The sequence below is a fragment of the Topomyia yanbarensis genome, chromosome 2 (genome assembly GCF_030247195.1).
Source record: "Topomyia yanbarensis strain Yona2022 chromosome 2, ASM3024719v1, whole genome shotgun sequence".
NCBI classification, from domain to species: Eukaryota; Metazoa; Arthropoda; class Insecta; order Diptera; family Culicidae; genus Topomyia; species Topomyia yanbarensis.
In genome coordinates, this window is record NC_080671.1 from 146,726,129 (window position 1) to 146,740,047 (window position 13,919).

The following is a 13,919-nucleotide window of genomic DNA, read 5'->3' on the forward strand; positions in this document are numbered from 1 at the left end:
AAATGAAAGAACTAAAAAACAGTATGAACGCTATTAATTTGTTTTTGATTCTGATGTTAAGTTTCCAAGATATGAATGTTTGAATGCGTAAAAATGGCGTTTTTTGCAGTTTTTTTGAATTGTCTGCCGAAATTGACATTATAGATTAACAATTTATATGCTTTTAAACAGCTTTAACGAATACTTTTCCAACAAGCTATAGATTGTTGAAATCGGACTATTATCAAAAGAGATATTTAACATTAAATGCGGACGAAAGATTTTTATCATTTCCCATTGCCAGAAATATGACCAAAAACATGTAATCTATTATTAACGCTAAAACGGCTTATTTTAGGTCAATAGTATCTTCGGAGAATTTAATGGAGGAAATATGCCCTTTCTTTTGGTATTGTGCTTTTGCTGATTAATCCCCCTATGAGTGAGATATTTTCACAAATTTTCTTGGATGTGATTATATCGAAATGATGCTTTCAGCAAATTTGTAGCTCTTACTTTTGCGAATAACTTTACTGAAGACTTCAAATATCTTTTTTGAATATTTTAAAAGTTATGGCTTGTTGTTTGTGGATTACTCTTTGTCGCCTATTTATTGTTCAATATAGAAATAATCCATTGAAATAAGCCAAACATTATTACGACAAATCGAATTTTGTATTTCATTTTTCTGTCTACAACCGCTAGAAATAATCACCGAACACTTCCAAGTTGTCTGGAAGGAACTTGATAACTTATCAGTGCAAAAATGTTCATTTGTGCGAACCTTCTGACTGCAATTTTTCTAACTTATGACCATCGGATCGATCTGAAACATTTCGGAAAATGAAAAGCGAAATAAATAACTCCAAGCAACGGCGTAGCCCAGAGAAGGTTTTGGGGTTTAACACCATACAACGCCCCCCCCCCTCCCCACCACATCCAACAACAAAAAATGGATTGAAGTTGAAAATTAATTGATGCTGACTGATTTAATTCAAAATTACAATAACAATTATCTAATCCGTACATTGATAACCTGTTGTTGTAAACATCATGAGGACTTTTGATAAATTGTCGGAATGGGGTCCTGAAATGTAACTGATCTATTGGTCTTGATTTCACAGTTGTCTAATAGCATCAATATCAAATTCCTGCCTGAAAACATTCCAATAGAAAATTCCAGAGTTCTGTAATCAATCATAATCCTCAGATTTAAAAAAAAAATTCCAGAGTTCTGTAATCAATCATAATCCTCAGATTTCTTTTCAAATTGAGATCGGTTTTGTAGAGATGTACTGTAATAAGGGTATTTATTTAATAGAAAGCGAAGTTAAAATTGATTTAATGTCTATGAAACATAGAACTGCTCTCCAAAACATTGCATAACTTTCAACATTTGCTTAAAATGTTCTTGCCTTTCTCATTCACTCTAAAATTCGTCAATCTAATCCCTACCCGGAGGGCCGAGTGTCATATGCCAATCGACTCAGTTCGTCGAGATCGGAAAATGTCTGTGTGTATGTATATGTCTGTATGCGTGTATGTGTATATGTGGAAAAAAAATTTGACCTCTGTTTCTCAGAGATGGCTAGACCGATTTGCACAAAGTTAGTCTCAAATGAAAGGTACAACCTTCCCATCGGCTGCTATTGAATTTTCTATTGATTGGACTTCCGGTTCCGGAGTTACGAGTTGAAGAGTGCAATCACACAGCAAATTCCCATATAAACTGAAATGAAAATTTTTCAAAATCAAATTTGTATTTTGGATGCCAAATGACTTTAAAATGCATGAAACATTGAAATGCATGACAAAAATTGACTTTTTTGGACTTTGGTACATTTTTGCCTTTCTCATATAGAAAGGTTATGCAATCACTCTAAAAATCGTCAATCGGCCCGGAGAGAATATGCAGTGAGGGGTTGCTACTTTAAAATTCAAACTAGTTTAAAATTTCTTAACAAGTTGAAAATTTTCGGCAGGACCCGGACCTCCCGGATCTTTCTCCATGATCCGCCGCTGGTTTCAAGCGATGTTTTAGTATCACATAGTATCTCAAGATCGTGGCTGTCGATCCATTGTACGTATGTGCAAATCGTACTGAACATGTAATATTCATTTCCACCATTGTATTGAACATAACCAGCCAAGGAATCGTAGTCTGGACAAATGAGAAAAGCACAATTGCACCACTAGGTGGATTAAAACAGAATTTTATTTTGGGAATGCGTCGAGTTGAGATGAAAACGTAATATGATTAATAACGAGTATAACACTTTCCGAATGTAGAGAGAAATTTATGAAAAATGACGATTTCCATTCGACTCTAGCAGGTCCTGATTGATTTTGATTGGCATTTGATTTTTGTTGTATGATCAATTATATGTATAGGTCAAATGTTCAAAAACAGTAATTTAAGGTCAAGATAGCATCATTTTGAAACCGCCAATTTCGGAGGTTTAGTATCTTTAATAAGTTTTACAAACGTTAAACAGCGCATCATTTGATAAAATAATTTTGACGGTATATCGTCCAAGAAGTATTTATGGTGAATTTTCTCGGATTAATATTCAGGACAAGTCTCAACAAATTCGCTAAAGACACGAACTCTGTTACTATTTTCTGAAAAATTAATTCTGCATAATTTTATAACTTCAAAAATTACGGTTTAGGAATTATGCCGTTTGGACAGTAAGATCGATTTTCACCAAACCCCCACCAAACCGAATTTCTGGCTACGCCGCTGACTTCCAGTAAGTAAAAACAAAGTCGTTCTACACTCGTTCACCAGAAACGTCTTCGAATGCTGAATATCTATTATAATACATTAAAACCCCGATTTTATCAGCCAAATATGAACATCTGTTTGATGGGCTCTAGCAGACGAACAAGACAGAATTCGAGTAAATCCTTTCTTGAGCACGTTTTCCTTATCATGGAGATGGAAATATGTAAAGTAAAAAGTTCATCATAATCAGAAATAGTTATCAGACTACATCAAGGGACGGGAAGAATATTTTAACAGCTTCAGTTTATTATAAAGAAGAAAATTGCCCGATTTAGTCAATGTACCCATTTTGTCAGCCTAAAATACACCATGAGACTGATAAAAATGGGTCTTTATTGCATGTATTATTCACTGTGTTTCACATTAATAGGTATATTTCACTTTTGGGGATTTTTTTATTGCATCGAACTACAACAATTTTTAGGTAGTTTTCAAGGGGTTCTTCCAAAATTTGGCGAACCTATTCCAATTCGTATACCAATTAATCGGTATACGTAACTGTTTATATGTTGCAGATAGAGAAAATACTGAAATTTTCAGCTTTTTTCTACACAATATTACGAAAGCAATTTTTCCTAATAAGTTTGTGAAAATTATAAACTATTTGTAATTTTTAAATAGATTTATTTTTTATTTAACCGTGATTTTTTAATAAATAGTGACCATCGCTTCACAACGTAGTCTATTTTTCATGGCTTACGGTGAGCACGATCTCTCGAATTGCTGAACTGAAAATTATGGAATAGAAATTAATTTTTAGTATTCTTTACAGATTTAACTCGCCGCGCAGATAGCTCTGAATTAGACCCGCTGGTGCCCTAAGACGATTTCGCTAGATTTTCAGAGCACTGTGCACCCAGTGCATTAACGCAAGTGACGGAAGGTTATCGAAAAGATTCGTGAAAACGAAAATTCCAGTAATGATGATGATTTTCCCAAACGGTTCGTTTTCGTGAGGTTTTTATTTGTTCTTTGGCATTAGGATTAGCGATAATAATTGAAATCAAGGATACTACTGGGAAGTCACCTTTAGAAAAAGTCGATGTCGAAGTAAAATTTGGAACTATGCACGCATGCACTTCAGAGATAGCGTGATATCAGGAGCTGCGATTTCATTAAATTTTCTTAGTTCTCAGTCGCGTTGGAAATTTGAGTAAAGTATAAACTTCAAATCGATTAAAAAAATTCGATTTTTTTGGCTCAGTACAATATATAAATTCAGTTTTCCCACCACAATTTAGATATTTTATTTTATGGGCCATTTTTTCGCTTTCTCATTGATTTGGTTTGAGATTTCTAGCACTGATGTTGTCCTATGCTGATTTGAGCGATTCTCTGAGTCCTGCCACTATCCCATGTAATATGTGTTATCAAAAACATCGCGAAGCATCACGTTCTAAATGTTCTCAAACGATATAATATCCGAAGAGAGTGATAAGAGTTATAAGAAATGTCTCATCACACTGTTAGGTGGATTAAAAGCGTTTTTTAAATATTTTTGTTCGATCATGGATGTCTGTTCTCTGTGGTAAAATATAGGAATTGTTTTAATTTATTTAGTTTCGCAAATATAACATTTTTTCTAGTACTCAATAAGGGTGCGGACTTTGAAATAAAATCGATGTTGTCAAACATCGATCCAAAAAGATCCGATGTAATATGGAAATACGATTTTTTTTCTTTCATGTTCGAAAAATAAATTTACCCTTTCCGAAAATATTTGTACTATTTAAAACAATTGATAGAAGAACGAATCAATTCGTTTCATTGACGAAAAATAGTTTAGACATCGATGATAACTTTTAAGCACCGTACGGGCCAATCAACGTCAGATTTAAAAATAAAATTTTAGTTCATTCCAAATTTTTTTCTTGCATTCTTTAGCTAAAAATATTTGACAGGTATTTTTGTTATGGCTGAACATAATATTTACCTCAAGGTATATGCGTTCATCTGTTGAAAAATTGAATATTTTTCAATCGCTGATAGCTCGGAAAGTATGCATGGAAAAAATGTTAAATATAAAAAAAATGCATTTTCGCATGCGCATGCATTTGCCGGAAAAATTGAGAATGTTTTTAAAAGTTGGATCAATTTTTTTGCTTATTTTTTCTTCAAATAATAAAAAGCAAGTTAGAAATATTGTGTAAAAAGTTTGCAGTGGATCTCAAAATATTTTGCGAGATATTACAATTATAATATTAAAAAGGGCAATTTTTCAAATATCTCGTAAAGTAATAAGGTTCTCAATATAATTATAAATGTTTTCATAGAATAAAAAACTTATTAGTCCAAGCTTGTTTTTTTTTCAATATGTTTCTAGCATTTGCAGAATTCATAACATAAATAACAAAAAAACTATATCAGAACTTTATTGGTGAGTTCATTCGAAAACGCACTTTTTATTATTAATAAATTTTTCCGTACAACTAAGAGTTTCTGAGTTATCAGTGGTTGAAAAATGGTCCAATTCATAAAATTCAGAAACTTATAACTTAAAAAAATCTATCGTATTCAGCCAAAACAAAAAATAGATATCAATTATTTTGTGCTAAGAATGCAAGAACAATTTTTGGTAGGAATTAAAATTGTGGTTATAAATTTGACGTGGAATGACCCCTACATTAAATATGTAAAACTACTCAACTTTTCGTTCATCAAGATGCCATTTTTTCAGTTCGTAAATTAGACGAAACGAACTATTTACAATGCACGAAAATGCTTCGTTGAAGAAAACGAGTAATGATTTTGTTCATCGTATGAGAATTTTAATTCCGCCTAAGAATTTTTTTCAGTGTAAACTAAATTGCAGTTTGTTTTGTTTTTTTTCTGATGAGCGTCAAATTCACTAAATTGCAGTTTGTTTTGTTTTTTTTCTGACGAGCGTCAAATTCATTCGCAAGTCTATTTTCAATCGAGACGGACGTTAAATCTTGTCGCTGCTAGTTTCGTACGTTGAGTACCCCGTACGTTGAAAGATCCCCCGGACCCGCCCTGGGAGGATGAAATACAGAATATACGGTCGGATAATGTTTCAGAAGAATTACAAGAAGGCGCAAGAGGAATGCAGCAGAAAACTGAAGAAACGAAAAACAAGAACGGTACAAACGCAGGAGCTACAATACGTGAAAATTTCGCTTACACATACAAAGACAGTGCGCCGTACAGGGTTCACATAGAGATGAAAAACAAGGACAGCAAGATTAATAAATACACCGTGGGTTTGTTGCTTCGAAACCATGAAGAATTTAGGAAGTATGTTACAGACATGAAATACACAGGAGCACGTCGAATCATGGTTTACCTAAGTAGTTACAACAAGGCTAATGAAATGGTTGAAGCGTTTAACGAGAAAAATTCACCTTATCGGGCCTACGTGCCGAGACATCTTATCGCAATCACTGGCGCAATTTCCGGAATCCCTGAAAACATCACCGAAAAAGAAATATTGGAAGGCATAGATTGCGATGTCTTAATTTTAGGAGTTCGGCGGTTAACTAGAACATCAGAGAAATTACCAACGACACGGATCAGTGTGTCATTTAGAGCCAACCAGCTTCCAGACTACGTACGACTCTTGCTGCAAAAGCACTGTACGTCCCTTCTACCAAAACGTGATAATATGCAAAAATTGTTTGAGATTTAACCACCGAGAAAACAACTGCAAAGGTCGTCGACGGTGTGAAAAATGTACGGAGCAACACGAAACAAATGAAGAGAATGCCCGATGCCAAAACCAACTCAAATGTGCAAACTGTAAATCAACGAATCATACATCCGATGACACTCAATGTCCGGAAAGACAACGACAAAGGAAAATAAAAGGACTAATGGCGAAGAGGAACATTACACACACAGAAGCTCGCGAAATCGTTCCGATGGTGTCGAAAAACGTGTACGAGCCAGTGAAACACGTGGAGGAATACCCGACGATCACAGAATCTTTTGCGAACATGGCGAGCGGAACCTTCAAATGGAAAAATCCACTGAGAGAAGAGTGGATCAAAACAAACAAGGAACGGAAAGCAGTCAAAGCCGCAATCGAGATCGATAAGGACAAAAAGGACCAACAGAAGACAAAAACTAATGGAAAACGACAAAGATACGAGTATGTAGAGCAGAAGACACAGGGGACTAAGGCGCAGCGGACCACGGAGGAGCGCGACAAGCTTATTTCGCCGTGCAGTAATACCGTAAACGTTGGAGCAGGTCTGAACAACATACATGCCGTGGGGCAGCAAGAAAAATGGGAAAATGCTTTGAAGCAAGCTCGCGAAGAGATGGAAGCAAAAGCACTAGCTAAAATCAAAGTTGCTGAAGAAAAGCGGCATGCAGATCTACTAAACTTTTATACAGATTATGTTACCAAATTGGGAAATGATGAGGCTGCAAAAGCCCACTTCAATGAATGCACGAACAAATATTTCGACTTGGCATAAATGGTAATACAACATGCCGACGAGTACAATACTGAATTTGAGATATAAACCAAAAAAAATAAATAAAAGCAAAAAAAAATAAAAAAATGGCTTTAAAAATACTTCAATGTAATGTTCAGAGTTTGAGCAAAAACAAGGCTGAAATACACCGGATATTGAGCGAAGAGGAAATGGATATAGGAATACTCTCAGAGGTTTGGACGAATGAAGAATATGAAAATACAAACAAGTACAAAATCACCGGATACCATACAATCACTAATTCCAGTCACGATGGATACGGAGGAGCCGCAATATTGGTTTTGACCAAATTCAACTTTACTACACACACACTACCCATTACTTCAAATATGACCCAAGCAATATGCATTGAGATACTTCCAAAAAAAATAACTGTACTGTCTGTTTATATCAGTCCATCGATTACAGTGGATGCTTTTGAAAAGAACTCCAAGGCGCTTATAGAATTTACGGATCAATTTCGCAACATTATAGTTGGAGGGGATTTCAACGCCCATCATCCTGCATGGGGAGATGAACGGTGTGATAGTAGAGGAAAAATTCTAGCAGAAATCATAGATGCTGCCCACTTGATCATATGCAACGACGGATCACCAACATTTGTGCCTATACAGATGGATAGAAGGCCGAGCGCTATAGACATCACCCTATGCACACCGGATATGTACCAGAACATCAGCTGGACGACTACAGATTGGAGCATAGGAAGCCAACACATGGCGATCAAACTATCACTAGGACATAGCGAAAAAATCAGCTCACAAGTATACATCAATCGACGAGAGGTATTGAGAAATATTGCCGCACTGGATTCATCTGATGTGAAGCGAGTAGCGGATCTAACTAAGCTGAACATGGACATCGTCAAAAGAAACACATTTAAAATCAAGCGAACGCCGAAATATTGGTGGTCGGCGGAAGTTGATCTAGCGTGGAGAGACAAAACTCAAGCTCGACGGCTGTTCAACCGCATATCAAGCCAGGAAAATCTCATAACGTATAAAAAGAAGGCAGCAAAATTCCAAAGGCTCAAATGGCAAGAAATACGCAAGAAATTCGAGGCGTTACCAGGTGAGATCAGTCCCTTCTTCACGTCCAAGGAGCTTTGGCAAAAAGTGGGAATGATAACAGGCCACAAAAAAAGAAGAAAGTAAAATAACATATTGCATGACGACAGAGAAGCGGTTGAGCGGTTCTTAGATACACACTTCGAGAGACATAATGCTGTACAGAATACAAGCTACGGAAAGATAGTCGACTATCCCTTACTCACTAGTGAAAAATGGAGAAACATTGTGGCAACCAAAAAGAAAAAATCAGCTCCAGGAGTAGATCTTATCTCCTACGAAAGCTTGGCTCATTTGAGCCCGGCTGTTACAGATACAATCATTGAGGATCTGAACAAAATGTGGTTCAGAGGATCGATAAGCGACGAGTTAAAAGTAATTAAAGTAGTACCAATACCAAAACCCGGACGAGATCAATCAACACTGAAGGGAAAACGACCAATATCTCTTGTACCGACTATTACAAAAGTGGCAAACACAGCGGTTTTAAACATGCTTAAACTTTTTTTAGAGGAAAACAATATTCTTCCGGCGACATCATTCGGGTGCAGGCACCACATGTCCACGAATACGTGCTGTCGTACCTGATCAACGAGATTAAGAAGGCGAAGAGAGAAGGAAAGGTCATTGCCCTCGTGTCAATTGACCTGTCAAACGCATTCAATGCAGTAAAAACGGACAAGCTAGACAAGATAATGTCTAAACTGAAGGTTCCAAACGAAATTCAAATTTGGGTCGACTCTTTCCTGAAAAACCGAACATTGCAATTGAGTATGAGAAGTGAAACCATCGAAATAATTGTAAGTAATGGATTACCTCAGGGTGACGTCATGTCGCCAACCTTATTCAACATTTACACTCTCGGATTGCATAGCATTGCAATCGAGGACGTGGTGCTAGTCCAGTTCGCCGATGATTTCGGAGTTCTTGTGAAAGCCAAGAATCTCACAGAGGTCAATAACAAGGCGCAAGTATACCTAGACCGTTTTCAGACCAGTGCTAATGAGCTGAACTTCAAAATAAATACGCAAAAGACGAAGGCCATCTTGTTTCAAGCCAATAACAAACAACTAACACTCAAAATCAACGGGATTGACGTCGAAACAGTTAAAAAACTAAAGCTACTGGGAGTCCACATCGATCAAACGTTAAATTTTGGAGCCCATCTTAGACAAATGGGTGAAAAACTGAGGGACAGGCAGAACATGTTAAAAGTACTCTCGGGAATCAAGCACGGAAGCCACCCACAGGTATCGTTAAGACTTTATGAAGCATTGATTCGGAGCGTAGCGGAATACGGCTGCACAGCACATAGCAACGCCAGCAAATCAAATCTGAGAAAACTTAAAATCGTAAACAATCAATGCTTGAGGAAAGCGACCGGACATTCAAAATCTACCCCCATAAATGTGCTACACGCTATCAGAGGGCAAACTGAGATTAGAATATGTCGCAGCCAGAGAAATAAGTCGAACTATGGCAAGGAACAACATCGTAGCAAAACAATTCAAGGCAATAAAGGTACAAGATCGAGATGAAATAAGCGACGACAAATTTTCATTCATGGAGTTAATGTATCTAGAACATCAAGAAATTTTTGATTCGATATCACCGATAATCAAGTTTACAGCCTACCGAGCGGTGGGAGTCAGGCACACTTTGGATGGAATAACGGTTGCCAAGAAAGAATTGAACGATAGAGTGCTGAAACAAGCGGCACTCGGTGCCATGAATGGGAGATACCACAGTCGTGGTAAGATCTTTACGGACGCATCAAAAGAAGGAAATGAATGTTCCATCGGAGTCTACGTCGAGGATACCGGACAGCGATTCAGTATAAAACTAACATTGGAAACCAGTATTACATCGGCGGAGCTGCTGGCCATATTAGAAGCTACACGGATCATTGAAAGTCAACAGCTGGCGAACTATGTTATTTATACGGATTCTAAATCATCATTAATTATGATGAGCAACGTCATGGTAGAAGGCAAAGGAGAAAGCGTCATCGTGCGAATATTAGAAACGGCGCAGAACTGGAACACCGATTTTCAATGGATCCCCTCATACACAAACATACACGGAAACGAAATTGCAAATAAATTAGCCAAAAATGGGTTAACCAGACCGTTCACAGTAGCCAAGAATCCACAGCTACTAAAAGATGCATTATACTATTAAAAAAAACGGAAATCCGAAGTGACAAACAAATGGTACCAAGAGTACTCAAGAGAAAAGGGACGAAAATTCTTTGAAATATTTGAAAAATTCGGCTACTCGCCATGGTTCACAGGACTGGATATGTGCGCTAAACAAGTCAGACTCCTAAACAGTCTTATCAGTGGCCATGATTATTCCAATTATTGGTTGCACAAAATGAAGATTGTCGAAGATCCAAACTGTGATTTATGTGATGAACACGAAAGTGCAGAGCACTTTATACTACATTGCCCTAAATATGGAACACTGCGAAGTGAATATGAATTCGACGGATGCTATAGAAACATGACGGAGATGTTTAAACATGTGATGAGTAAGAAAAATACCACTGTTCTGGAAGAAATAGTAGATTTTTGTAAAAGAGCCATGCTCAATTTGTAATGCTAAAAGCCAAAGTACTGCAGGGCATATAGTCGACGCAACTGGCCCTTGCGAGCTATAGGACAGCTCAATCAAAAAGAAGAAGAAGAAGGTAAATAAATTGACCCAAACATGTTCATAATTTGTTCACGTCACTCACCCTCACCACCGCTTTTCAATGCTTGGGCATTATTTTAGTTTGATATAACTGTATTCTTGAACTTCTTTCCACAAAATTTTAATATATCTCGCTGTTTAAATGTTAAATGCCTAGCTGGTAGTGTCTACATTCATATCTTGGAAACTAAACATCAAAATCAAAAACAAAGCAAGCCAATAGCCAGAATAGCGTCTGTCTGACTGATAAGTATTTCATTTAAAATTGGTTTGGATAAGATCGGTTCAGCCATTGCTGAGAAACACGAATGAGAGTTTGTCCGTTACATTCACACACAGACACACACACACGCTTGGGCCGTGGAGTGGGGTAGCAGGCTGACCAACGCAAGAGGTTACATCCTATTGTAAGCACTGGCAAAGCTGGACGTAAGGCTGTGCAACGAAGGTTCCGCTAGCACATTCCGCAAAGACGGCCGGGAATCCATCATAGACGTAACATTCTGCAGCGCGTCGCTGATGGATAACATGAATTGGCGAGTTAGTGAGCAGTATACACATAGCGACCACCAGGCTATCCACTACACGATTGGTCGGCGGAATTGTACTGTAACGCGGAGAGTGAGGACTGGCGAGCGGAAGTGGAAAATAAAGGACAAACACCTTTTTGTGGAAGCACTTCGTGCTGACAGCGTCACTCCAATTCTGAGCGCAGATGAGCTGTCGGAAACATTAGCGAGAACATGCGATGTAACAAAGCCTAGGAAAATGGAGCCGAGGAACTACCGGCGTCCGGCATACTGGTGGAACGAAAGGCTCAGCATCCTCCGGACTGCCTGTCTAAAAGCCAGAAGACGCGTTCAAAGAGCAAGATCAGAGGCGGTCAGAGAAGAGTGTAAAGTAACATTCCGGGCGGCCAGAGCTGATTTTAAACGCGAGATAGTGCTCAGCAAGTCCACCTGCTACAGGGAGCTGTGCAGAGAAGTAGACGCTAACCCCTGGGGCAATGCATATCGTGTCATTATGGCCAGGATCAAGGGTCCAATGACGCCAGCCGAAATGTGCGCTGACAAACTAAAAATTATCGTGAAGGGTCTTTTCCCGAAGCACGACCCAACCGTATGGCCGCCTACACCGTACGTTGATGCAGACGGTGGAAATGCTGGTGACAATCAAGTTTCCAACGACGAGCTTCTTATTGCGGCAAAAGGGCTGAAAGCGAAGAAAGCTCCCGGACCGGATGGTATCCCCCAACGTGGCACTGAAGACTGCGATCCTGGCGTTTCCGGACATGTTCAGGATAGTCCTACAGAAATGCCTGGACGAAGGCTACTTACCGGATAGAGGAGATCCATCATCGTATCGGCCTATATGCCTGCTGGATACTCTTGGTAAACTTCTGGAAAGGATCATCCTCAACAGGCTGACGACCTATGCTGAAAGTGAGAACGGACTATCGCAGAGGCAGTTCGGGTTCCGGAAAGGGATATCGACGCCATCCGCACAGTCATAGAGAGCGCGGAGAAAACGTCGAAGCAAAAGAGAAGGGGAACCGCTACTGCGCCGTGGTCACGATCGACGTGAAGAACGCGTTCAACAGTGCTAGCTGGGGGGGGGGAGGGCATCGCCACAGCGCTGCACAGAATGCGGGTTCCGGACTATCTGTGCAAGATTCTGGAAAGTTACTTCCAGAACCGAGTACTGGTCTACGAAACGAACATCGGGAAGAGGTCGATTAGGGTCATGGCGGGAGTATCTCAGGGCTCCATACTCGGCCCAACGCTCTGGAATATAATGTACAACGGAGTGTTAACACTGGAACTGCCCAGAGGAGTTGAGATCGTCGGTTTTGCAGATCATGTTGTCCTGACGATAACCGGAGAGACCCTTGAGGAGGTGGAGATGTTGACGGCAGAGACAATAGACATCGTGGAAACCTGGATGGCTGAAGTCAAGTTGCAGCTGGCTCATCACAAGACTGAGGTAGTGCTGGTCAGCAACTGTAAAAAATCCAGCGTATCGAGATCAGCGTCGGGAGACAGTCCATCCCATCGATGCGGGCGCTGAAGCACCTGGGTGTGATGGTCGACGATCGGTTAAATTACAACAGCCATGCTGACTATGTCTGCGAGGACAACTAACGCATTGGCAAGGATCATGCCGAATCACGGAGGAGCAAGAGGCAGCACGAGACGTCTCCTGGCGGGTGTCTCATCCTCAATACTGAGGTATGGAGTACCGGCCTGGGCTGCTGCGCTGAACTCAAAGCGGAACCGGACGAAGTTGGCAAGCACGTTTCGCCTAATGGCTGTTCGTGTCGCGAGTGCGTATAGACGATATCGTCGGAGGCGGTATATGTAATTGCCGGGATGATTCCCATCTGCATCACTCTGGCTGAGGACGTGGAATGCTACCAGCGGAGAAATGAACGTAATGCAAGGAGACTGGTCCGAGTGGACTCGTTGGCTAAGTGGCAGCAAGAGTGGGACAACGCGGAGAAAGGAAGGTGGACCCATCGACTCATCCCAAATGTGTCTGCTTTGGTACATAGAAAACATGGAAAGGTGAACTTCCATTTGACCCAGTCTTTGTCAGGGCACAGATGCTTCCGGAAGTACCTGCATCGGTTTGGACACGCTTCATCACCCCTTTGCCCGGAGTGTGTGAACGTGCAAGAGGCGCCGGAACATGTAGTCTTCGAATGCCCTAGATTCGAGGAAGTCCGAAAGCGTATGCTTGGTGTGACAGTGGACAATACGTCGAAGAGATGTGCCGCGACGAGCGTATCTGGCACGCTGTCAACAGAGTGGTTACGAGTATACTCTCCGAACTGCAGAGGAAGTGGCGAAGGGACCAACAAAGTAGCACCACTGGCTAGAACGCCGCCGGAAAACCACAAATTGGGTTTCGGGAGAAATTCCGCCGCCG